The sequence below is a fragment of the Carassius gibelio genome, chromosome B7 (assembly GCF_023724105.1).
Source record: "Carassius gibelio isolate Cgi1373 ecotype wild population from Czech Republic chromosome B7, carGib1.2-hapl.c, whole genome shotgun sequence".
Taxonomy (NCBI): domain Eukaryota; kingdom Metazoa; phylum Chordata; class Actinopteri; order Cypriniformes; family Cyprinidae; genus Carassius; species Carassius gibelio.
This window is the reverse complement of record NC_068402.1, coordinates 33,281,885-33,309,748: the sequence shown is the minus strand read 5'-3', so window position 1 is coordinate 33,309,748 and position 27,864 is coordinate 33,281,885. Positions and strand designations below refer to the sequence as shown.

General features: G+C 39.0%; 1 long non-coding RNA gene across 1 annotated transcript; it reads left to right on the top strand.

Annotated features, from left to right (window-relative positions):
• The first annotated feature begins 1,927 nt into the window (after window positions 1-1,927).
• Window positions 1,928-27,318, top strand: LOC127962618 (uncharacterized). The gene is made up of 3 exons (XR_008154611.1): window positions 1,928-2,169; window positions 23,041-23,165; window positions 25,879-27,318. It is a non-coding gene; the product is annotated as an uncharacterized LOC127962618 (long non-coding RNA).
• Window positions 27,319-27,864: the final 546 nt, after the last annotated feature.

The following is a 27,864-nucleotide window of genomic DNA, read 5'->3' as shown; positions in this document are numbered from 1 at the left end:
CAGTGTAGGCGCTCTAAATATTTCTTTGATTGCAATTAAAAGAAAGATGGAGCGCACAACTGAGAGAGAAACACCAGAGTACAGATGGATGGATTGGACTGAAAGACAAAGTGAGAATCTTTTCCTTTTTTTCTCTCTCTCTCGAATCAAAGGTGCCAGAACGCCCCGCCTGTCTTCAGGGAACTGTAATGAAGTATTAAAACTAAAGTTACACTATTGACCCTGTCACTGTTTTGTGACCTCATGTTTCACAGACTAATTTTTCCCTGCTGGTCAGTAAGACTCGGCTTGACAGTGACAAACTGAGGAAAGTTTCAGGTTTTGATTAGATTTCCATGCTACAGTGACACCAGATGGCCTTAGTTTTACAGTTACAGCGTGTTTTCCAGGCAAGTTTACAATGACATCAAAAGTCCAGCTCCATGTTACACAGCTCATTCTGTCAGCGGCTGTGTAAATGCTGGAACTTGTGCTGACCACCCTGTCTGCTTTTTGGCTATGTAATATGGGCAAAAGTCGCATGTATGAGACTCTTTTTTTCTGTGGAACACATATGCAGATATTTTGAAGAATGTTCATGCTGTTCTTTTCTAAGTTTGTGCATCATGGTGCATCCTTTTTGCTTTATCAGTAGTTGTTCAAGATGTTATTTCTGGTAGCTCTCTGGTGTCTCGTCCATCGTTTGACTTCTGTGGTATGAATCTGATGTGTGCATGTGTTTAGGAATGAACACTATGTAGGAGTTCCAGATAGAAAAGCAAAAAGAAATGAATGGACTTCATTACAGCTCAGAGTCTCATCTGACTGCAGGGGTCACCGGCACAGACTACAAAAGACTCTCTTGTCTTTCTGACAACTCCGAAGATGAGATGTACTGAAGGGAACAGATATAAAGCAGAGGACAGTCTTGCACACAGCTGGTGACTGAAGAAGATGATCTTTACTGCACAGAGGCTGTGTAGACATGGACAGAGCCATATCTCTTTCGTAGTCTTCTGATTTAGTCTAATGTGTCTGAGATATAGCTAGCATGGCGGTTTAGCATCTCTAAATAGTGTTAATTTATTCATATATATTCATCACAGGCTGCTTAAAATGTGCAGGCTTAGTGAAAATGTTAAAAATATCGTTAACATTAACAAAAAAATGTGGCAATAAATCAATCATTTCTGGAGTTAATGTTGAAGATACAGTGTGCTTTTTTCCTTCAATGTCAAAATACTTTATCCTGGCTTAATTTACAGAGCAATTTGTAGATAGATATTTTTTAACCAATGGAAAACTGGGGAGTGTTCAGGAATGAATAGGTTATGTGCTTGACAAAAAAGTTAAAGGTTTAAGCCAGTATTACTTAAATACCAGTAAAATGGGGTATATGTGTATATATATATATATATTTATATATATATATATATATATATATATATATATATATATATATATATATATATATATATATATATATATATATATATATATATATAAACAGATAAATAAAAACAAAACAAAAACAAAACAGATTTGTGAGCTTTAGTGGTGTGAGAGTAAACACAAAACAATTTTTTTTTTATTTAGATATTAGTGACAGAAATCACACATTTAAGGTTTAATCCATATTTTAAGTTAATACACAATTATTTCAATATATGATATACATGATATATTTTCATTTATAATCTTCATGTTGGGAAAGTCATTGTATCAAAATGAAAATAGCCACTACTGTCCAGTGTTTAACTTTCTTTTTGTTATTTTTCTTTTGACTTTTCTTTATATATATATATATATATATATATATATATATATATATTTTTTTTTTTTTTATTTTTTTTATTTTTTTTTTATTTTACATAATTATTTTGTTTAATTTTATATTTAATTAAATTATTATAATTATTTAAGTTAGAAATGTTTAGATATCCCTTTCTAGAGTATTCTAAAATCATCTAGGAACACATCAGTAGCTCCTGATAAGTTATAATGAAAAGGTCAAAGGTCGTGCACAACCGCCACCTTTTTCTTGGGCACCGGAATGTTATCAAATGGCGACGTGTGCTTTTCAACAACAACACCGATCTGTTATGCTGAGGTGTGACGGATATTTCAAGCTCTGTTCAGACTGGAAGGACACTGAAACTCAATGAATAGATAAATGCTTCGAAAACAAAGGTGCGTTCTGCGTTTGTGCACACAGGCTTTGAGGGGGTCAGGGTTGGGTGTGCTTTTCTAAGCTAACCTTGGCTTGCTGACATAAATACTTTAGTTACTAGAGTGATTTGGCTTAAGTGTGTGAAGCAGCCAGAACAATGGACTTCCTGTGCCTGTTCAACTGGTCACTCATCTCATGCCCTCGAGGAAGGGGGAGAGGAAAGGGGACTACAATCGACAGATTCACATTTCCTGGCAGAAGTCTTGAGGATGACATCACTTCTGGTGTAGCAGCCTGGGTGTGAGAAGGAAGGGTGTCGAAAGAGAAAGTTAGGGTCTTATTTTTGTTTTATTTTATTTTTGAGAATTATTTTCTGTTCACACACTCAAAGTTTTTAAATAACTTGTTCAGCATAGCTCAGATAAATTGATCTTGGAATGAAATTGATGAGAATAGTCTGAGTTCATATTAACCCTATAAAGCCTACAAATATGTATAATATCTGATTAGCATTTTTCTAAATGATTAACATGAAAAATCTGTTGTACATAATCTACTACTGCTATTTTATGTAAGTGTTTTTTCATATTGTTATATAAAGATATCATCAATTTACTTTAAAAGCTATTAGTATTTAATTTTTCAACTTTTTGGTGATATAAGTAACTTCACCAAATTGCACATTTTTACTTAATTTGAGGCTCTAAATAAAACAGAGTTGTTTTTTCCTCCTCTAGTATAAGCTTTTACTGTTTATCATACTAAATGATAAAAGCCTAATATATTGAATATTGTCCCCCGAATAAAACAACAACAACAAAAAAATAATAAAGAAAAAGTACAAACATTTTTTTTATATTGTGTGTGAAAGTTTTTAAAAAATCAGGCTTTATGGGGTTAAAGGTACAGGTTGTAGGACCTGCCACTAGAGGGTGCACTACCAAAACAATAACAATCGCGTGGTTTGATAACACTAAGAAGGAGTGTGGAATGATGGGATTTGTTGTCTTCTACCCAACCGCTGACCGCCATCAATCAGACGGAAAGATAAATCATGGATTTAACACAAGTTCACCAATTTGTGCAAGTAGACTACATACAAAGTCAATGCAAAGACCCGATCAGACTATGGATCAGACGCATACTCGCGATACCCCGCGTTTGGCCTGTATGCCCCATAATACTAATCTTGTTGATCGTTATAATAGCATACGTTTTCTGTAAAGATACGAATCAAAACTGGTTCACGGTTCGGTTCATTTTCGGTACAGTAAGGGAAAGAAATGGAAACATTAAACTCCAGCTTGTAGGCCTGCTCATATTTTAAAAAATATATAACTTTTCCAAAGTGTAACCCATAGACTGTATAAAAACATGGTCGTTGAAAATTCCGCCACTTAATATGTTTGTTTGGAAACATGTGCACAGTACCGAAAGCCCTGTACCGAAACGGTTCGGTACAAATACACGTACCGTTACACCCCTATTTACAAGTAGTTGAAAACATTAGAGATATTGTTAGTAATCAGGTGGACAAAATATATAACACTAGCTTAGTGGTTTTTGGATATTTTACTGCAAATTGTACCTTTAAAACTCAGTTGTTAGTACTTTATATTGGAAAATGTGTGCACAGTCTGAAACATTTTGGAGATCTCATCTGTAATTTTACAGGGAATAAAGTTAAAATAACTGCTGCTTCTGGCAGAAATTTGAGACCATAATCCATTAAGGTCTGTTGTCTTCTCACGTCAAACTCCTCTGACATTTGTGTGTAGAACTGTTGTTTTTGGAATGTTTTTGCTTGTAAACAGTGGTGTACATCAACCATGAGAATCCCTGCTTTATAAAGCTGCCATCTCTTTCTTTCTCTTAAGGATGTTGTAAACTATAATGACTGAGGTGAGAAGAACACTTAGGTTTTAATGTGAGTGTTTTTGACCTTTGGCCTGCCGGCAGTAACGCGCCATGATAGAGCAATAACACAGATTCCATGCTTTGCCTATGAGGTCAGGACCATTAGAATAGATCTCAATGCCTTCATTCAAGCCTGCTGTGTCCCTCTCTCTGATCCTGCCTTCAAAAAGGTCAGATCCCTATCGCTAGAAGCTAAAGCTAACCCACCCATTGTAAAACGCCCATAATAAACCATGTTGAAACTAAAAAAATCACCTGGTGGTTAATGAATAACCCAAGAGTTCCCCGTTGTGATGGCCTCCTCTGTTTGCATAAACTGGCTCTGGTGTTGTTTACCTGGTTCTACACATCTCACTGACCATGCAGGTTTTCCCATAGTGTACCATAAAATAAAAAGATGAAAGGATCAGAAGTGTGGGAGAGAGGTTCAGATGTAGGTGACTCTTAAAGGTCTGACCCTCATAAGTTACTTGATGTCACCACCTTCTTCTCGGTTCTTCTTGACTCTTGGATTAAATAGATACATAGCTATTGATGATTACAGGCTTGAGCAGGCTATGCTTTAAGGATTGCTGTTGTAAGATGAAAAGTTGCGAGATACAACCTATAAATCTTTGATTAACCACTCCTATAGATTCATTAAGCCTCCCTTTTCAACAGTATTCAGAGGAAAGCTTTATTGCTCAGTGGTTGCTCTGTCATAGCTCAAGAGACTTAATCGAAGTCTCATTTCATTTCAGTAACAGCTTTCACTCAGCTTCTGACTCACAGGGTTATACAAAATAATATACTTTTAAAAGAATACACAAGTGCAAACTCAGTGTAATTATTTACAGACAGGTAATTGCAGGTCAATTGCAAATAAACAAAATGTATTTTAGTTAAAATGTGCTTTTTATAATCTACTTATGTAGGAATTTTTACATGTAATTACATACTTACTTCTAGAAATATTGTTAAAATGTTCTGCCAAATGTACTGACAGGTATATTTGTCAAAGTGAAATACACTTTCATGTCATTTATACAGTTATTATGAATTTTACTTTTAAATTTCACATAATTACACGTGTTTTGATCTGTCAACACATCAAAACAAGTGTATACATCAACAAAATATCAATACAACAATTATTTAATGTACTTTAAAGTAAAACTTTAATCTAATTTGACATCACTGAAAAGTCCACATTTATATTACATGCAAGTGCAGGTTTATTTTATTGTAATTTACATATTATATACTGTATATAAATACATATATATTTGTATTTATTTATGTAGAATATGCACTTTGAAATGCATTGTAAGTGCACACTGCACATTAAGCACTTTTCCCTACAAGGTTTGTTTTGGAGAAAAATCCCCTCACTGCCGTCTAGGGAAAACAACTGAGATAACGAAGGTTCCTTAAAAACAACAAAAAAAGATCTGTATACATGTTGTCTAAGAATAAGGCGTGTGAACTTGGACAGAAATGCAGAATAGTAGTTTTTTTTTTATGGCCCACTGGCTGTAATATGGACCACAGATGCCAACATCAGACTGTTTGTAAGCGAGGGTATCATTATTAGTCTGATGTTACTCTTCCTGCTGTTTTGTTGTCTGTTTTAATGGAATAGTGCCGTCCAAAAGAGACTCACTTCATTCTCCTGAATTATACAGCCTCATGCAAACCACGATAATAAAAATAAGGTGAATTCTTGTCAGAAACGTTCTTGATTTATCTGAAGTAACCTTACATTCCAGAGTCCTTGTATCTGAGCCAGCTGTTTTCTCTCAGACTAATTGTCTCTCCTCTTCCTGCTCTCTGTTTATAAAAATGTTCATTATATTGGTTTTCCCGGTTGAGCATCTCTTTTCAAACAGCACCTGTAAAAAATAAGTGGATTGCTGAGTGCTGGTTCTTAAACGCATTGCTGAGTATCTGTGCATGCATGAGTGTGGAAAGGGTCTCATAAAAACAGCCCGCTTTCAGATTTCTTCTTTGACATTCAACTGCGTAGATCCAAAGACTATATTTGAACTGGAATAATAGCTTACTGCATCTGGGTATCAGGCTTCTTTATTTATCCCTGAATTAGCATAGTTTTAATAGTTTGCAAGAGCGTGATTAGAAGCTGTCATTGTGGACTAGTGCGTAGATGAGCTTACCTGTTCCCTATCTGTCGGTCACTACGAGTTATGTCGACCGACAAATGGGGTCTCACTTGGGAGGCCAGTCATCTCTGAATTTAAGAGAAAACGCCAATGAAAATTGGCTAGTGGATTAACACACCTGAGCCACTCCCGTGCCGACGGGTATAAATAGGGCGACAGGTGCATCCACTCATTAGATTTTTGCTCCGGAGCCGAGTGGTTGTATGAAAGCTGTTATACTCCACAAAGCCATTCATCTGCTGTGTCGGGAAGCTGTTCTGGTTGGCGGTACGGCGCAAACAGCGGTGTCCCTTTCAGCGATTCCCCTGGGCGTTTCAACTAAGAGAGCATTTTTTTCAAGACGCCGTTTCGTACGCGTCCTTCTGGATGCGGTCGTTTCCTGTTCTCTGACAATGGCCACGTTCGCTCTCTTCCGTGTCTGGGCATTCAGCACGCTGAAGGCGCATTCGTGGATGGTTCATGCACGCACTGCGTGTGTGACCATGGCAACACTGTGATCGCGTCTCCCCTTTCTTAAAGGGAAAGGAGCAGACCCCTCTGTCACTACCCGTTCTGGTTTCTCTGTCTCGAGCAGAGGACCGCTGGCTAGTGCTCTGGGAGATTTGAAGGTGACAGTGAGAGCTTCTCCGCCGGGCCACGCCCCACGGACCTCTTACCCCTTCCGTAGTGTTTGTCCTGTGCGGCTGCTGGGTGATTTTGCTGGGCTGTCTTATGGCAGTCCCAACGGGTCATTCAGTTTGCCGCCGGAGATCAGATGACAATTGCAGCATCGGGGATGGGCTGTTGACCTCTGTGGATGAAGATTCGGCGGGGCTGCCCCCCTTGGGTGTTGTCGCCACTGCCGAATTGGACCCAGAGTTGACAGCCGTGCTTGCCCGGGCAGCTGTGAGCATCACGATGGAGGTGAATGCACCGCCCAGCCCTGAGTGCTCATGGCTGTTTGATTTGTTCTCGGTGTGGAGTGCGACTCACAACCGCGTTTTACTCTGGTTCCTTACTTCCCGGATGTGCATGGGGAAGTGATGTAGTCGTGGATGGCCCCTTTTACGGCCGGAAGCAGCTCATTTCGTTCCTCCGTCCTCACTACCCTCGATGGCGGGGCAGCTAGGGGTGCGTTGACATTCCCCAGCAGGAGAGTTGTGACACTTGTGTCCGCAAAACGCCGCCACTGGGAAGGATAGTCCGCGCCTCTCACCCAAGGCCTGTAAGCTGTCGGCCGCGCTCGCTACCAACGCAGTGCTGCGGGCCAAGCTGTCTCTGCTTTGCATGCCATGGCTATCCTGCAAACCCAACAAGCCAAGGCTTTAACAAATGCACGAGGGTAGGACCAACCCCAGGTTGATGCAGGAGCTGTGCATGGCGACTGACCTCCCCCTTCGGGGTGACAGAAGTCACAACGCAGTCCCTCGGGTAGGCGATGTCCACTCTGGTGGTCCAGTAGTGCCGTTTCAGGTTCAGCCTGGTCTGTAGGAGAGACATTGACAAAGTGTATTTTCTCGATGCTCCCATGTCCCAGGCTGTCATGTGTGGCGACGCTGTCTGGGGCTGTGCCCATTAGTTCCTGACAGAACAACAGCAGACTGAGGTCATACAGCACATCTCGCCACGACGTGATCCTCCGGTTGCCACCATTCCGTCGCAGGCAGTGCCTCAGCCTGCTCGTCGCCGTGGGCGCCCCCCTGCGTCCTCCACACTAGCTCCGCCTCGTGCTGAGAGGTCTTCAAGGCCGCGCGTCGAGCCCCGCACAGGAGAGCGGTGCCCACTGTGTCACTCCCGGCTGCGAAGTCCTCAAGGAAGTCGGCTAAACGTCCCTGACACGGGCAACTTGGAGATGTGGGAATCTGCTCTTCAGGAGCTGGCGAAGACAGCGCTACTCCTTCCCCCGGAGGAGGGCCGGGTGGAAAATCTTCAGTTATGTTTCTTTCTGTTCCGCCGCTGGTCAAATGGCCAGTGGCACCCACTTTTTCAATGAAAGAGCAATTTCCCTTTCCTCCGAGTTGCAAGGCTTGTGGGTTGACGATGAGCGATGCACTGCCTCCTCATTCTCACCCACGATGCCCCCTTTCGCCAGCGGTCGAGAGGTCGCGGTTCGGAGACGCAACGCCTCTCCACGCGTCTCTGGGCAGTTCCTCCAGGAACACGGGAGTGTGGCTGTGATGACCCAGGACGCAATGCCTTCTGGGCCTTCCCCACCGCTGCACCACTGCGGGTATGTCAACTGTCTCTTTGGTGCCACTTGTACGGAGTCTGGGAGCGTGGCTTGTGCTGCCCAACCCGTCACGCTGGCTCATCCGGATGGTCCGACTCGGCTACGCGATTCAGTTTGCCCGGCGACCCCCCAACTTCAATGGCGTGCTCGAGACTTCGGTGGCAGTCCGGGACGCTTCTGTCTTGCACGAGGAGATTGCTGTCCTGCTGGCGAAGGATGCAATCGAGCCGGTCCCTCCAGCCGAGATGAGGACGGGGTTTTACTGCCCTTACTTCATCGTACCCGAGAAAAGCGGTGGCCTTCGGCCTATCCTGGATCTGCGAGTCTTGAATCGGGCCCTGCTTAGGCTCCCGTTCAAGATGCTGATGCAGAAACGCATTCTCAAATGCGCTCAGCCCCTGGTTTGCAGCAATCGACCTGGAAGACGCGTACTTTCATGTCTCAATCCTCCCTCGCCACAGACCGCTCTGCGGTTTGCATTCTAGGGTCAGGCATAGCACTACAAGGTCCTCCCCTTCGGGCTCCCTATTCCCCCGTGTCTTCACGAAGCTCACAGAGGGTGCCCTTGCCCCACTCTGGGAAGTGGGCGTCTGGATCCTCAACTATCTCGACGACTGGCTCATTATGGCCCGGTCCCGAGAGCAGTTGTGCGATCACAGGGACTTGGTGCTCCGGCACCTCAGTCAGTTGGGGCTTCAGGTCAACCGAGAGAAGAGCAAGCTCTCCCCTGTGCAGAGAATCTCTTATCTCGGTATGGAGTTAGACTCGGTGAGTATGACGGCACGGCTCACCAGCGAGCATGCCCAGTCAGTGCTGAACTACCTGAGTTCCTTCAGAGGCAGGACAGTGGTACCACTGAAACACTTTTTAGAGGCTCCTGGGGCATATGGCATCCGCAGCCGCAGTCAAGCTGCTTGGGTTGCTTCATATGAGGCCACTTCAGCACTGGTTACACTCCCGAGTCCTGAGATGGGCATGGCGCCGCGGTACACATCGTGTCACCATCACACCGATGTGTCGCTGCCTATTCAGCCCCTGGTCGGACCTTGCCTTTCTACGGGCCGGCGTGCCCTTAGAACAGGTGTCCCGGCATGTTGTTGTCACAACAGATGCCTCCAACTCGGGCTGGGGCGCGACATGCAATGGGCAGGCATCCGCTGTTGCTGGACAAGCACGTGTTGGTCCGCACGGACAACACTGCGGCTGTTTCGTACATCAACAGACAGGGCAGTCAACGATCACGTCACATGTCTCAACTTGCCCGCCATCTCCTCCTCTGGAGTCAGACGTGGTTGCTACGCGCTGTCCACATCCCGGGGGAGCTCAATCGTGCAGCCGACGCGCTTTCACGACAGCTCACGTTCCCCGGAGAATGGCGACTCCATCCCCAGACGGCCCAGCTGATCTGGAGTCGATTCGGGGAAGCCCAGGTAGTCCTGTTTGCTCCCCACTCCCCCTCTGGCCTGCACTCACATATATGCTTTCAGCATTTGTGCCGGAGCACGCTTACGTCATTATGGTGCGACGGTTTTGGGATAAACAGAAAGAGTGGCACTCTCTGAACACAATGGAGTCCATCGCTCTTTTTTCTTTGTGGATAATTTTGCGTTGTTTGGTCCACAGCCCTCTCACAGCCTGTTGTTAAACAGATGTGTCGCCTTAGTGGCGCGAAATTTTCACGTAATCGTGCTGCTCGTATTAGGATGTTTGCAAGGTACCAGCTGAAGTGCAGTTTTTATGCGTTTTGCACCTCTGCCGTAGACCAAAGCCACCCTTTCCCTGCCATGTTGGTTTTGGAGCGTCGCAAAACCGTGACGCAACGCGTCCTTTTCCGTGCTCCGGCACGGTTAGCGATCACACTGCATGCGAACCGCGCCCGAGTCCAACTGAAAAGCGGGCCAGGGCCGGCTAATCGAGCCGCGCCCAGGCACGGTTTGGAGCACTCACACTATTCAAACGAACCGCGCTTTGGTGGTCAAACGCACTCGGGCACGGTTCAAACTGGCTAGTGTGAGTACACCCTAAGAGACGTATGGTTGTATGCTATTCTGTACATAGCCAAACTCTCAACTCACACCTGCTGACAACAATATGGAGTTCAGGATGAATTCATCTAATTTAGAAATTTCTTTTGGCAGGCAGCAAACTGTAGCATGCTGTCACTCTGCCACATGGCGATAAATTGCCGCCCTTACCACCCGTCCCTTCCACCCCTTCAGTACTTTTCTTAATCTCTTCTATATGTCCCTATTTATGAGGCCTTGTCTTTTCTCGCCCATGGCGGAGTGACCCTCCCCATCTGCTTTCTCAAATGAAATAAGGACTCTAATGTGATTGAGTGAGCTGCTCTCTCTCTCTCTCTTTCTCACTATCTCTCTCTCTCGTCGTGTTCTGGTGGAAGAGGAGGCATCCATAGACATCCTAAGCTAATTTAATAAAAACTCCATCAGGCTAATGGAGCCATGTGGTCTGAGCACCTTCCCCTCCCCCTTGTCTCTGCCTCACTCTACTAGCTCCAGTGCATTGTGGGAATCCATTCACATTTATCAGCCGTTACTCTCTCCTAACTTATCAAACATGCCAAAACAGAGAGGGGCGAAGAGAGTAAGCTGAGAAAATACACACAGAATGACAGTGCATAGTGACAAAGTATTCTGTTTACTTTTTCTGCAGTATAGGCCTACTGTGCATTGTATTTGATTGTTTTTAATTATGTATTTTATACGCTGCCATCATTTCAGAATGATCATAGTTAGGAGATGAGCATACATTAATCCCTGTACAATAGCATAATTACAATACCTGGCCTACCCCTTTATACCTGACAGTTTCTGCAGTTCTTGAATCACATTTTTTACAAATACAAATCTTAACAAAAGCAAAAAGCAAAAATCACAAATCACAAATCACACAACAAACCTGATCTAAAATGAAAATGAAAACATATAAAGTGTATAACATACGAAAATAATGTCTATTAAATTATTTACAAACTTATATTACTAACTTATTTTAGTACGCTACTAAAATAACACTGATTCCGATCATAAATGGAGATAGATTTTATATCCTTACGTCATTTTTCTTTCTTTTTTTTTTTAAGTCCATGCAACCAAAAAGTTAAAGCTCAAAAAAGAACATTAGAGGCATTGTAAAAGTAATCCATATGTGTTGCGTAGTCTAATCTAAGTCTTCTGAAAAGACATGTTCACTTTATATGATAGTGAATGAAGATCAATGTCAAAGTCAAAGTCTGCTCTATTGTCAATTCTTCCACATGTAAAGCACATACAGAGCTTGATTTGGCTTTCTGTAATGATTATATTTACATATAAACATTGATCAGTGCACACTGAGCTCAACCATACTTGTTTGATATGAAGAAGAAAAAAATGCTGTTCATGAGTCCTTTACTGTGAGTGGATGAACTATGAATAATACTGTCTTATTTTATGATGCTTCATAAAGTGTATTTCATATAGATGGCAAAACTACTCTGAGTGCCACTTTTGGGACACAGCGCCCAGTTTCATTGAAACCACAATCAAAATGACCTTCCTCTGTCCCTGACATTTTGAAGTGACCAAATCATGCTCAGCTGTTACACACAGCTTGAATTCATTTCTTGTTGGTCTCATGAAATTAAACCCACTGTTTAAGATTATGTGGAAAGAGCTGAGTGAGCAATACTTTACAAGGATCATATGCAGCTGAATGAGGGGAACACAAATCAACATGGAGACAGTGAACGCCGGCCACACAGAGGTGACAGACAGACAGCCTCCCCCTGCTGCTGGTTACCAGAGCAACATCCAACTGTATCTCCACCCTGCAGTCCATTTCCATTGCCTTTTTGTGCCTGAGAGACTTAAGAGCCTCTTCACTGGTCATTATGGCACAGATGTGTTTGTGAGTGACCCTGGTAACAATCTGTCCTGGTTGCAGCAAACTCACTGCCAGGATTTGAGCAAATCAAGCAGCCCACAGACAGTTACTTAGCATATCACATGCTATGCCCATCAAATTCTATCTAGGACATATCATATTGTTTTATATACCCTTGCAACAAAGAAGTACATTTTATCATACCTTTTGAAAAAACGTATAAATTAGGGAAATAATAAAGCCTTCTTAAGTGTGAACTTTAATGCATGTTAATTGCAACATGTCTTATGGTTTAAATTATCAAATTAAATTAGCAGAATTTTTGAGTGATTTTTTATTTACTTAAAGGGTTAGTTCACCCAAATATCAAAATGATGTCATTAATAACTCACCCTCATGTCGTTCCAAACCCATGAGACCTCCGTTCATCTTCGGGAAACAGTTTAAGATCTTCTTGAACCAGTTCACCAAATCTAACTGAATCGTTTTAAAAGGTTTGCATCCCCAATACGCATTAATCCACAAATGACTTAGAGAGAACTGAAGATGAACACAGAGCCGAGCCAGATAATGACTCGTTCTCGAGTCAAGAACCGTTTCTGTCAGACGCGTCCGATTCGAGAACCGAGGAGCTGATGATACTGCGCATGTGTGATTCAGTGTGAAGCAGACCGACACACAGGGCGTCTGAACTGAACTGGTTCTTTTGGTGATTGATTCTGAACTGATTCAGAATCAATCGATTCAACGTTTATTGAATCAAACTGTCCGAAAGAACTACTGGTGATCCGAAAACCGATGAGACAATCTATTGTTCATTATCTGGCTCGGCTCTGTGTTCATCTTCAGTTCTCTCTTCACAGCAGTTCAGTCAGTGTACTGTTTGTGTAAATGAATTACTCCGGGTTATTGGTTTGTTTTAACTCAGAGGGAGTGTTAGCCACATTAAAAAAGTTAACAGCTTAAGTCATTTGTGGATTAATGCGTATTAGAGACACGAACCATTTAAAGGGATTCAGTTCGATTTGGTGAACTGGTTCAAAAAGATCCGGTTACGTCGAATGATTCGTTTGCGAACCGGATATCACAAACTGCTTTGTTTTGAACTCTCTCACAAAAGACACAGAAGACAAGACAATGCTGAATAAAGTCGTAGTTTTAGCTATTTTTGGACCAAAATGTATTTTTGATGCATCAAAATTACTTTATATGTGGTTTAGTATGTTAGTCAACATCAAGATAAATGTACTTTTTTAAAGCATTACATTTAAAAAGCATTTAAAATGTACTTCAAACTTCACTTAAGTGGCATTATATTTCATAATTTTATTATTATATCTGCATGTTCTTTTTTATTTTAATTTAACTTTAAGATTTGAAATACACTAGAAGTGCACATTCAATGTAAGTGACTACACTACACTACTTTCTTAACAAGTGTAAAGCTATTATATTGTAATATGAAATAACTATAGGATAAAAGAAGAAGGTTCCTGATTTTATGCAAATTATAGCCAAATATAGGCCTAACACAAAGACACATGCACACCCCATCCTCCCTGGCTTATTGTTGTTAACAGAGGTAACTAATAAACAGACTGAGAGATGCCACAATAGCAACTGTCAGAAACGTGGATCACATTTTACAGCAATAAAAATACTCCATTGGAACACAGATGGATGGAACATACAGCTTATATCTCCCACACTGCCTTCCTCTTGTGTGCAATAATAAGAGGATGAGAAAGGAAAATTAATCTAAAACTTTCCAGAGGTTAGGACATTATCCCAGGATTTTGAGCTCCATGCTCATAAGGGCTTTTTACATTGCACTTAACCCTGGGTTATTATTGTTCTAAACCTCACTTTTAACCCCAGCTAAGCATTTCACACTTGTAATTTAGTGGAGGGGTAACACCACTTTTGCCTGCTTTTAGAAACACTACCTGTTGTACACACAGTTCGTTCAGCATCTTAAAATATGTCAAATGGTGACAGAAAACACTTGGAGTTGATTGGAGTGAAGAAGAGACTGTTTCTTATTCTTTCAGTACTCTGAAAAGGCCATTCAGAAAAACTTGATAGTACAATATACAATACACTTGCAGCCCATGATACAGTGATATGCAATGTTGGAGCCATTATGTAAACAGGTTGTGTGCACTCTCAAAAATAAAAGTACAACAGCTGTCACCGGGGCAGTTTCTACAGTCACACTTATGTACCATTTTGGTTCTAATATGCGCCCTTTGAAGTACTCATTTGTACATATAAGGTATCAAAATTGACTTTCTACAAACATGTATTTGCAATTTAGGTACAAACGTATGCAACAATGGATCAGAAATTCACTTTACTGATTATGGATTTCTAACCAAACTTATATTTTGACCTTTTTTTTTTTTTAAAGCAAAATATTTAAACGAATTAGTTCTGTGAATTTCACATTTCATTTTACATGATTATTACATAATCAGAACTAAATATTTACAGTCACTGCTAATACAAAAAGTTACTTTACTTAACCTGTTAGTTTCCATTCTGCACATGCTGGCTAAATCTAAGGTTTGTGGTTATTTATTATCTGTAACAATATTATATAATTTTAACTTTAGGTTTTAAGCATTTAACTGTTGATCCAAACCAGATTAAGGAGTGAGCTCGCTAAGCCAGACATTTTTGACCGCGTCATGTGATGAAGACCAGCGAACACGTCTACAAATGAGTGTTGTGGGTCCTCAGTTTCTGGTGTCAGTAATTCCATTCATAAATCAGACTCACGTCAGTGTTCCACATCACACAAAAGCTGAGAGCATGAGAGGTATTGAGGCGTAGTCTCTGAACCCACATTAATGCTTCTACTTAAAGGAGTACTTATGTAAAGTCTCAAGGGTCCAGCAAAGCGTATATTCTTTATGGAGGCCACACATTTCCTGTGTGTCACTGAGGCTCTCATGTGGCACGTGGTTTAAATACTTGTTAATTGCTATGAAGCCATAGTCTCCCCCATGATCTTGAAATAGTCTCATGAAAAAGGTCACTATATATCCTGTGTGTGTCCCCTCACTGACCTGCTATAGTGTCTGAAAACATCGAAATATGGCTAAATGTACTGTAGTAGCATATGTGTTGGCTTAGATTTTAATGCATCATCAAAACATCTGAATAGTATTAACAGACTGTTGCATTGGCTTTATTAAGAGTTGATCTTTAAAATGCATTACTTGCGAAAAAGAAGTGCAGTTAATTGTATTTAACGTGCACCTACTATAATTCAAATCTTAAAGGCAGTTTTAAAAAATGTACTTGTAGATAATATATTAAAGAAATAAAAGGACACCTTAAGAGTACACTATCATGACTGTTTCTTAACACACTTATTCCTTTAAAGTGGACTTTGTAATAATGGCAAATTAAAAGTAGCAATAGCCTACTATGTAACTTTTTCTTTGTTAAAAAATTTGCAAGATGTATATAATGAGCGAGTTCATCATAAATTAATCTACCAAACTGCTTTTTTGTCTTATCCAAGATCACAACAGTACATTTATAAGAAGTGATTATTTTTGGACTATTGTAGCCTTTTCGGGTCGTCACCGCTGCGGCGTAACATATGCCTGCATGAATCGCCATTGACATAAACTTGGAGAAGTAGCTCCGGTTAGAATGTTCTTCCGCGGGATGCGTGCAGTTCTGTTTATTAACCACTAGAGCGGCAAAATTTACTTGAAGTAGGCTACATTAACTTATTAAAGTGCTTGATTATATTTTTTTTGTATCAATATTACCTCTAAAATAAATATATTTTGCATTTACATTTTGTCATTTAGCAGACGCTTTTATCCAAAGCGACTTACAAATGAGAACAGTGAAGCAATCAAAAACAGCGAAAAAAAACAATGATATATAAGTGCTATAACAAGTGTCAGTTAGCTTAAACACAGTACACAGAGCAAGGGCTTTTAAATAATATAATAAATAAAAAGAAAACAGATAGAATAGAAAAAGAACAGATCAAGTGTTAGAGGTCTTTTTTTTTTTTGCTTTTGTAATTGTATAATAAATGAAAAGAAAAAACAGATAGAATACAAAAAGATTAGAAAGGTAGTTAGATTTTTTTGAAAGAATAGAATTACAATAGTGAGTGCTAAATTTAGAGGGTCAAATAAAGATGGAAGAGATGGGTTTTAAGAGTAAAGATTTTACATAATAAAAGAATTTCAACTTTATCATTACCTATGTAAATATTTAAATATATTTTAGTTTGCCATAAATGTTTGTTAGTACATTCAGCAGTAAACTTACACTTATTTCAAAGACAATAGAAGTAATCATGAAATTACATATAAAGATGTACTCAAGTTCTGCTTAAGTGGGTCTAAAATTTAGCTAACTGAATTTAAACTGATACATCTGCGAGAGAAAAAGAATGAAGGAAAGGGGCCTTACTTGTGAAAAAGTGGGTACCACTCATACTTTGAGCCACATTTTAACAATAGTAGACCATAGTCCAAACCACAAAGCATTTTATGTGGCTTGATTATCATTTTGTCAGATTCTTTAAGGTCTACTATGTTTATCACTTCAGCAACATAGACCAAAATGAATTAATTTCATGAAATTAAGAGTCTATATCAGTGGCCTAAAGTAAAAAAAGTTGTTATATTATACATCTGAGTGGTCCCTTCCATATTGGCTGCCATATTTAGATCACATGACCAACTGAATACCATTCATTTTAGCCACTGTTGCTGAACAGATTTGGTTACCAAATAAATTATGTCATTGGATGGCAATTGTATTTATGCCATAGCATCCTTCAACCAGAAGGTTTGCTTATTGTGTGATGCTGCATCCACACATGTAGGTAGTCTATCAGTATAAACACCAGGACCACTGTTGCTTTATTCAGCAAAAATTACTTAGTGCACCTTTAAAGTGGTGTCACGTAATACAGAAAAAACAACAACACACATTTCATTATTAGCCATTATTAGATAAAGTCTTTGGGTTGTGCTGGCTTGTCTTGGCTTGTGCGCGCCATTCAAAGCTGCAGCTGGCACTTGGCAGGCATCTCAAAGCCGCTGGCATTCAGAGCGTCCAGAAACAGCAGCATTGTACAGAGCATGACCAGAGGCAAATCTGACTGATTGTGTATTAGAATGGGCTCACTGTTGCCAGCCCCTCCCCCGTCCTCATCCTGCACCAATCACAGCCTGACTTCTGACTGATTGATGGTGTGATGCGTCATCAGCTGGAGGATGTTATATTTCTGCCTGACACCGAATAAATCTGGCTGTCCTTCAGAAGACCTTTAAAGACATAGCCGGTCTGGAGTCCTTAAAAAGCCAGGCTCTGTGTTGTGGATGGGATTTCCCTTTCATGAAGTTATGAGGGTCTCTCATAGTAATATGTGGTTTTACTGCTGATCTACAGCAATTTGAAGACAGAATGCAGCATATCAAAACATTTCACATGCTGTTTACTCATAAGATAACCATTTGCAAAAGATTTACTATATACTGTATAAAGATAAAAATCCTTTGAATGCATCCCAAGTTGTCCCATAGTACGCTAAAATTTGGTAAACTGTATACAACTGTATGTATGTTGGTAATGGAAAAGAATGTAGTTTGTTGTATTCATTGTTTGTTTGTTCTATAAGTGTTAGCATCTAAATACATTCATTACCTTAAAATCCATTAAAAATGAACTTCCATATTTTATTACTGTTGTGGCAGCTTCAGCCTTGCATTCCTTGCAATTTTTTTTTTGCTAAAGAAAACTTGAAAGTGAATTGCTACAAACACAAGTAACACAAAATTGACATACTTTTACAGTATTACATATTAATTAAATACCGTAAAAGTCCACTTAAGTACTTTAAGAGTATATACTTTCATAACTATGGTTCTTAACATACTGAAGTACATAAAATAATTGCACTTTGTTAAAATTTCAAATTAAAATCATTTAAATAATCCGTGTCATACTTTAAAGTATATACTTATTTTGAAGTGTTGACTAACAAAGTACGTTAAAATACTTGACTATAATTTGTATAGTAGTGTGTTATTCAGTATTACATTTAAACTTGATATAATTTAAATGTAATAAATAGCAACTTTAGTGTGACAAATATGTGATTCCAAATATATTTAAATAAATGACATTCAAGTTTCAATAGAAATTACTTTCGCGTATTTTTCACACAATTCTAATTTAGGATATTATTTAGGACATATAGTACACATAGTAGTCTGTGTCTTATCTTATTTTTTCTTCTTTTTTGCAAAAATATAAAAAATAAACTTTTTTATTAATTGTTTTTTTATTTATATACAATGTGTTAATATGTTATGTTAAATAAATTTTTTTTATATATACTGTATATGTGTGTGTGTGTGTATTTATATATATATACTGCACTAGTCACAAAATAAAATAATTTAATGACGCTTTATTGAAGTAGCTGTTTAATAAACTGTTTAATTTATTTTTTGCAATAACATTGTTATGGACTAAATATTAGTACATTAATCAAGCTGCAAGTAACTCGTAAATTATTTCTTGGTTTGAGGTCAGTTTTTTCTTTTTGATGGAAAACAAGTAAAAGATACAGGTTTTTTTCAGCAGTTAATTCTTATCTTCTCAGTTTATTTACACTGCTCTCTCTGACTCTCCATATATCTTTGCTCAAGAGACTGTTTAGATCCTCTAACTACTTTCCCTCAATTTATTTTCTTTCCTCTCACTCACAAATGTTAACCCAGCTCTCCCAGGACAACCTGGCATCTCTCTCTCACTCACTTACTCACTCACATTTCAGGCCTATAAGAAGTGGGTCAAGTCAACACTGATGGAGAAAAGGAAGAGCAAAAAAAGATTAATTCCTGTAGGAAGAGCGGATACAAAATAGGCCTCAGAATGGGTACTGAGCTCACACAGTTAAGAGTCACCATGGGAACTGAAGAGGAAGCCAGGCCTGTAAAAGCACTGATGACGGTGATGATGACAATGGCGAGGAAGGTTTGTGTGAACGGAGAGAAGGCTGAGTCAGGAGAATAATGCTGGGATGGGAGAAGGGGTGTAGTCTGGGTTATGGATATGTAATGGGCCCCTAGCATGTGAGTTTTAATGGTTTGGCTCGAGTCAAAGAGCGTTGAGCAAATGGGACTTTACAGCATGAACGTCATTGTTTTAACAGCATTTTCTCTTATAGTGCCCTCTGGCTAATGGGCAGACATGATTAGGTTTGCGATTACTGATGCTGATTGTGCAAATCTTTCTGCAGTGCATTTAAGTTTATTTGATTGTTAACTTGGATTCAGTTTTTGTTTTATTCTGGGTGGAACAGAACGTTTCTTTGTAATATTGCGTATTTGTGATTACATATGCACTTTTCTTTTATATTGTTCTTGAATGGCAAAAAAAGGATTGAATGACATTAGGGTTCTGTTAATGGTTTTTGGCATGTAACTAATTCAACCAATTTCTTTTGGAGACACAATATCTTATTGCAATACTCTGAACATTGTTATACAGAGGTTAAGGCTAGAAGGGAGACAGCTACGGCTGCTGGCCATGCACACAGTAATATAGTGTCATTTACGTCACACTGTACAACATTAATTACTGTTTTTGCATTATTGTAAGGTGTAGGTTTAGGGTTAAGGTAGCTGTAGACATGTTGTGTGCCCCGTTCACACCAAGAACAATAACGTCTGTTTATTCTGAGTGCACGTGTGTCTGCCGCTTTAAATCGTCGAGCTCGTTACAGCAGGAAGGATTCTGATTGGATGTCAATATTTGTATCGTTCATCAGCTGGAAAAAAATAGTTCTGAAAATAATTGCAACTATGCTGTTTCTCTGTGCCTTTATCGTTATAGTTGTAGCGTGGACTCTGCTATTCTTTAATATTGAGAACGATTTTTTTAACTATATCTTTATCGTTATCTTTATAGTTATCGTGCTTGGTGTGAATGGGCCTTAATGGGTAGAATATTAAATGTATTGTATGACCAGTTCAATCTGAACAAATGATTCTTACAAACTGGTTCTCTTAAGTGAATTAAAAACTCAAAGTGACCACTCTTGTGTCACTTTTCATTTAACACTCTTTTTAGTGGATAAAAACACACAGCACAACATTTATTTTCCAATTCCTGAACAAGTGACTCTTCTGAGTCAGTTCTTTTTTTAGTGAATCACAATCATCAAGTGGAACCAGTGTAGTCTGATTTCTGAACAAATGACTCTAATGAGTCAATCCTTTTATGTAATCAAACACATATGGCTTACAATTAATATAAGACTTAAATCAGTGTAGTTACTGTCTTGTTGTTCACATGGCAATGGGCACATTACAAGTTTTCTCAATGTTTTAAAAAAATTTATCAGATGTGTTAATTGTTGATTGTTAGATGTTAGGTTAGTTATTGCATTGAATTTAAGCTGTCCTTTTGTAAAAAAAAATAATAAAAAAAATAAAAAAAACGTTTCACATCATTATTGGATGCTTTAATTATATAATTGCATATATGTGACATCATTGCATGATTATGTAAATGAACTACTGAACTGAACCAGTTCATAATTACGAACTGTCTGAAAGAACAATTTTTTTTTTTTGGAAAGAATCCGGTTGAGGCTATGGATTACAGGTAATAATGTTTTACACAATGTTTGTTCAGGTTCTTGCTGTCAGACACAGGAGTTCAGAATTCGGGTGATTGGGGACGAGTGGGTGTGGCGTAAGTGTCCGATTCCGGGAGTGTAGAAGGTGTGGCTGTGACACTTGCACTGACTGATCGTTTTGCTTCATAAGACCTTACTATATAATTAAGAGCCACGATTATTAATTTTGTGTTCCCTGATATGTTTTTATTTATTTATTCTTATTCAAACAGACAGCCACTAAATTGCATCTTATTTATCACCATTAACTACGGTTTCAGCTAAAAATCTTCTTTAAATTTCTACTGAAGAAAAAAGACATCTACATCTTGGATGGCCTAAACTAACAGCAAATTTACATTTTTGGGTGAGCTATCCCTTTAACAATATCATGGGCTGCTCTGTGTTCCAACGCACACAGTCAGGATCACAGCCAAAGTCTGCTATTCTGAGATGTGAGGTGTAAAGACAAGCCCGACTGACCTTTCTGCCTGCTACCTTTGCCAGCCTCCAAAAGCGTCTGGCCTCATTGAGCTACATTTCCTCTCGCCAGCCCATGTGGACAGCTGACCATTACACCCACAGAGCCTGTCCCAACAGTCCCCTTTCATTCCTGTGCAAATATGTCTATCAGTCACCACCGCAACTGCCAGCCGATGTCCCTCAGGAATCTCTCCACCTGTTCCCATCAGAGAGAGAAAGAGCGATGGAGGGAGGGGAGGGATATAGAAGGAGTGATAAAGAGTGTGCGGTATGGAAAAAGACAGAAATACTCAAACTCCCACTGACCGCACCCTGAACGTGACCCTCTGTTTAACACAGCAAGTAATGTTAAGAGTCACTCCTCCATATCCAGACATCCCCCATACATTCATATGAGAATCAGCTGTGCTTGAAGGTGCCCTTTACAAAGGGTTAGAAAGGGGTCATTTTATGGAACATGTGTGGTGTGCATGAAAGTCACTTACAATATGTACCAAATTATGTTTTGTTTTATTTTTTTGTGCATAACAACACAACAAAAAATGGATTATTTGTTGAAAAGCTTAATACTATAATGCTTGTATTTATTTAATATTATGGTAGTCATATAGAAGACAATTTAAAAATAGATTATGATATTTGTCATTTTATTTACTTTTTTTTCTCACTGCATGGCAGTTTTGGGCATTTGCAACACTTACCTGATCAGATATGTAGTACTGGGAAATATTCTTTACAATAAAAAAAAGTGTCTGTTTGAATTTATTTCCACATGCAATGTATTCTTGTGATGGCAAAGCTGAATTTTCAGGAGTCATTACAGTCTTCAGAGTCACATGACCCTTATAATATGCTGATTTGGTGCTCACTTAACATTTCTTATTATTATCAGTATTGAAAACAGTTGTGCTACTTAAAGGAATAGTGTCACAGTTATGTTCTGTTCCCTTGTCTATTAGCTTCCATGGTTCGATTAATTTGCTCCACACTTTTCAGTTCTCCCTAATTACCTTTTCTAGTATTTAAGCCCTGTGTTTTGCCCTAGCTCCTCATTTACAGTATTGGTGTTGATTTGTGTTAATCTGCCTGTGGATTGATTAAAAGAATATGTCTATTTCTGTTCATGTGTTGTTTCTATAAATACACATGACAAATAGTTTATGCCAAAATAAGATTTCAGTCATCATTTTTTTTTCTATCTATGTAAATTAAAATGTAATTCATATAAGAATAAGTACTTTATTATCTTCTTTATTAATCCCCGAAGGGAAATTGGGTTCCTTAAATCTAAATAAATAGATAAAGGTATAATATTGCACAGTAAAATGAATTTTTGACTAATAGACACAGGTAAAATGGATTTCCAGTGTCATACATATTCTACCCTATGCATACAGCTTATTCACATGCTATTTCCTTTAGTGTGTGCATGTGTTTATGCGCGCATGTGCATTTTGTGTGTAAGGAAATTACAAGCATTTTTTTTAGCAATATGATGATGTGTTTTATTCCATGGTGACAGAAGCTTACACTCACCTGTTCCCACAATTTATCTCCACAGATGAGTGATCCACTGTATCCTACAATCCTGGAAGAAACAGGCGGCAGAGTCTTTATCCAACGCCTGCTCAACACATTCCACATTCCTCACAGATGCCATCTATTATCATCTGACATCATCTCTAGGTTAGTTAACTGACTCACAAACATTCCATGCTAAATGCCTCCTGCATAAAACACTTGACTAGTTATTTGCCTTGAATGGTTTTCTGTGTTAACTGTATAGGGACAATTCACCTGGAGCAACCCACGGGTTAAGAGCCTTGCTCATTACACAAAACTGAGGTCTCGTCTCAGGAACTCTTTTATTCTTTTGAAACAGCAGATTATACGAGCAGTCAAGATATATTGCATAAAATAGTGAACTGTAATCAACTTTTTAAAGGGGGGGGGGGGGGGGGGGGTGTGAAATGCTCGTTTTCACTCAATGTCCGGTTAATCTTGAGTACCTATAGAGTAGTACTGCATCCTTCATAACTCCAAAAAGTCTTTAGTTTTATTATATTCATAAGAGAAAGATAGTCTGTACCGATTTTTCCCGGAAAAACACGACCGGCTGGAGGCGTGACATGTGGGCGGAGCTAAAGAATCACGAGCGCCAGTAGGCTTTTGCGTTGAGAGCATGTGGAAACTGTGACATAACCGTGAGGGAAAAACCATCATCCACAACAAACCATGGCTTACAGTCAGATTCAACCGTTTATTTATGATCCAGAATCAGAGGCTGAAACTGAACGAGAGCAGCAGCAGCAACGACTCGCTCTGAGCGGGGCTCGAACCCAGGTCTCCGGCATGGGAGGGGACGCACTAACAAGGAGGCAGAGATATTTTAAGCAGTTTTACTCACCGCCTGTGGTTCCAGCACACGATCGTGACCCTTTTCCGTTGGGATTGCATCATCCTTAAGAAATAAACGATACGCAAATCCGTCGCCAAACTGGGCCTTGTGAACAAGCATTTTCGAAATGCAGGGAACAAACAAAAACACTTGCACAACTCCGTTGATGCTCTGTAAAAATAAACTCCATCCACTGGTCCCTTAATGCTGTTTTTTTTTTTGGTAATCTGTGCAGGGTTGTCTTGCCCTGGCAACCAAAAACACACTTCTTTTGTGACTTTTCGCGACGCTCTCACTCTGATCAGTGGATGTCTTGTCTCTGCTCTGCTATACGGGAGCACGCGCTCTTCCGGCAGAAGTGCCCTTAGGACACATATAAGGAAATTCCGCTCCATCTAACGTCACACAGAGCCATACTTGAAAAAACTTTCCGAAACTTGTGACAAACCGGAAGTAGTATTTTGGGAACAAAAATACTCCTTCAAACGTACAACTTCATTTTTGAAACTTTGTCCATGTTTAGCATGGGAATCCAACTCTTTAACAGTGTAAAAAACTCAGTATGCATGAAATAGCATTTCACCCCCCCTTTAATATGTTTTACCAGATTTTTCTTACAAATTGCAGACAAGCAGCAAAATAAAAAAAAGAGAGAGAAAAAAAAAAGAAAGAAAAGGATAAACAAAATGGGACAGTTAATGCCATTCCATGTATCAGTAAAATACAAATACAAAATGAATGTGCGTTACAGCTCGGATAATTGCAAGATAGTCTAATTGAAAAACATGCTTCTACATTTTAATAAAACTCCAAAACTTACCTATACATGCAGTACAACAGTTTTTCAACTCAAATTGACACCAGATGCAGTAAAATGGCAACAACTTTTGTTTTTCTCACACAAATTATTAACTAATAGGATTAGATAAATAAGGAAACATTCCTTGCAAAATACCATGTTATGTTTTCAAAATGTTTTACCGTAGAGTATGATTTGGGAACTAATACATTTAGATGTCTGCATCACATAACCAGCTCTATAAATGGTCTTTTCTGACATAGTAAACTTGCTTGGATGCTCACCTGGTACAGAATAGCACTTACAATGGACTGGAAAAAGGGTGTTGTATTTACATGCTTTCATCAGGTGCATTGTTTAAACATGAGTTAACAAATATATATATATATATATATATATATATATATATATATATATATATATATAAATATATATATATAAAACAGATAAAAAAATATGCTTCAGTGAGGCATATTTGGACTTTCTGCATGAGACAGCGCCCTCCAACTAAGTATAAATGAAACTATAAGTTCATGCCCTTAATGTTGTGCCAGTTTTTTTCAACTGATATTGAAAATAGTATAGAATATCTATATTTTTCAAGGTATCGTATTGAAGATAGAAATTCTAGTATTGCGATAACACTATGTTGAAACACGAGTCAGATAAACTAACATCTGTCAAAGAACTCAACATGGTCACCAAACTGAAAGACTTGTAAAGGCAAACTTAAATGGCATACTTCAGCAATTGTTTTTTATCCCATGTTTGCTTATGTTAACAAACACTATTGGTCAGGTTTAGTGCTAAACACATCAAACATGATTAACCTTTTGGCACCACTAACTGTATCTTTCCTTTCAGAGCTACTGACTAATAAGTGCAACAATCAATTTAATAAATCATTGACAGATTCATGGTCATCTGTTTGCCACACACTGGACATTTCATTTAAAACATTTCACAAAATGTCATATGAGTTTGCCGAAACTTTGCCAAAGAGAAATATTTCCAATGAAAAATTTGATCTTTGATGAGAAATCAAACAATTTGATGTGAGATGTCATTGAAATCTCTGTTATATGATGATAGACTTTCATATTTTTAATTTTGTCTATGAGAAACAGTTACACATAGTCTGTCCACTGCTGTCCATGAGGCATGTAGCGTCTCATTCTCATGTGTGGTATTGTTTAACACAGGGTGGAGCTGGAGAGGAGCAGTCTGGTGACCTTTGGGGTCATGGTGTCAGGTTTGTTTAGTCTGCCTTTTACTGATCATCACTCCTCAAGAGATGGACACAGAGCACGCACCTGACAAAAGCACACAGATAGAGAGGACAAAGCATGATGGAAGAGTGGGAGCGTCTAAACGCCTTTTAGTGTCAGCTTATGAGTAAGGCTTTGTCACACATGAATACTGCAAAGATGGAGATGGAGGGGATTTTTGTGTTTATGTGTGTGTTGACTCCTCAAGGTCACATAAAAGCCACTACACAAGGCCTTGTCTAACACCAACTACATCTGTGTGGGAAAATGTCCAGAGCGTGTACACAAAACTATTTCTATTGATCGCTTCTCTCCTCTATTTCTCTCTGAAATTAAGCCAAACCACAAGGTTGTGTAAACTCACACAAACCTATTCTCCTTCTAACAGATAACATTTGCTCAATGCAATTGGTAGGTCAGATGAAAACAAGGAAATAAAGTAGTAGAAAAACAACCGAAGCCTTTGAATCTTCTATGATATTGATGCTAACTGCGTTCTCATTGGTCAGTCCAGTCGTACATGTATTTATTTATGAACCAAATAAATGGGCATCAAAATGGCCATTCAAAGGGCAACACTCTTCAACAAGCCGCATGGTTTGAAATATTGTTAATAGCAAAATAATGCAAGAGTTACAATCTAAAGTAATATTTTAGGTTAGTAGTTGTTCAAATTGACATTCAATGTACTTGTGTGTGCTCAGGTCCACCGTGATTTTGCCAAGTAAGACATGCTCCTGGATCAACACTTTTGATGATCCTGGATCAGCATTATTGTCCAAAAATATAGACTTAACCCAATCCCTACCCCTAAACCTAACCTTACCTATAATTTATTCCTAAAATCAGTGGGAAATGATAGCTGATTAACAAGAGTGTAGAAGCACCTAACCATGATTCCAAGCCTAAAACAGATATTTCCTGAAAAGTTACATCTCCATTCTGATTGGTTGATTAAAATGTTGTTCCAGGAACATGCTGTACTTGGTAATATTAACTCTCGCCGTGTGCTCAGTTAGGTGTGTTTTCATCCATGTACTGTACTCGAATGTCCCCTGCTCATCTAAGATGTCCTGCAATCGCCACAAGCAATACAAATGAAGATCTACCTAACTGAATGGTTTTGGTCTTCTCTTTGCTCCGACTCCCATTCATCAAACTCTGGACAGCCACTTTGCATATTGGGATGGCTTTTTTATTGTTCTGCATTAGCTTTGTAAGACAAAAAGTGGGAAATCAATGCAAATTTGATTTGCATAACTTGCTTATGTCCATTATAGTCCGTGTGAAGAATCTCATCATGTGGTTTACCCATTTTATATTCCACAAAGGAACATTAAAACTGAATTGAATTTATGACATGTACCACAGCTCAGTATTTTGATATTTCCAGTGTATGGGATTTCCTGTCACATATACTTGCAGTTCAATGTTTAATACTGCTCACACTGTTCTAGAGCGAGCATAAGACTCATGATCCAAATAATCAAGTATAGTAGTAAAAATGCGGTTTATACTGTATGCATCTTGCTCTGTGTTTTATTCATGTACAGTAAGTGCAGGAGGCACGTTGTTTTTAGTGAATTAGCCATCTATCCAGGGATTATCAAGTTCATCATGGTTCAGCAAACAAAGCCAATCATATGTTTTGTAAAAGAATTCAATGGTATTCATGTGCATCTGTTTCAAGTGTATTTAGATAATAACAATATGCAAGATCAACTAAGCTCTTTTGTCATTGCATGTTCTTGTCAGGCTTGTTGAAAAACTCTGACTCCACCTGCTGCTGGTGGTGCATCATTATCCTGAACTTAAACTCAGGATGTGTACTTTAACACAGTTTTACTTGAGGGGGAATTTTTTTAAATTTAAGTAATTTGATTTACATGAAATGAGCATCCAAAGAAGCTTTTTTATTAT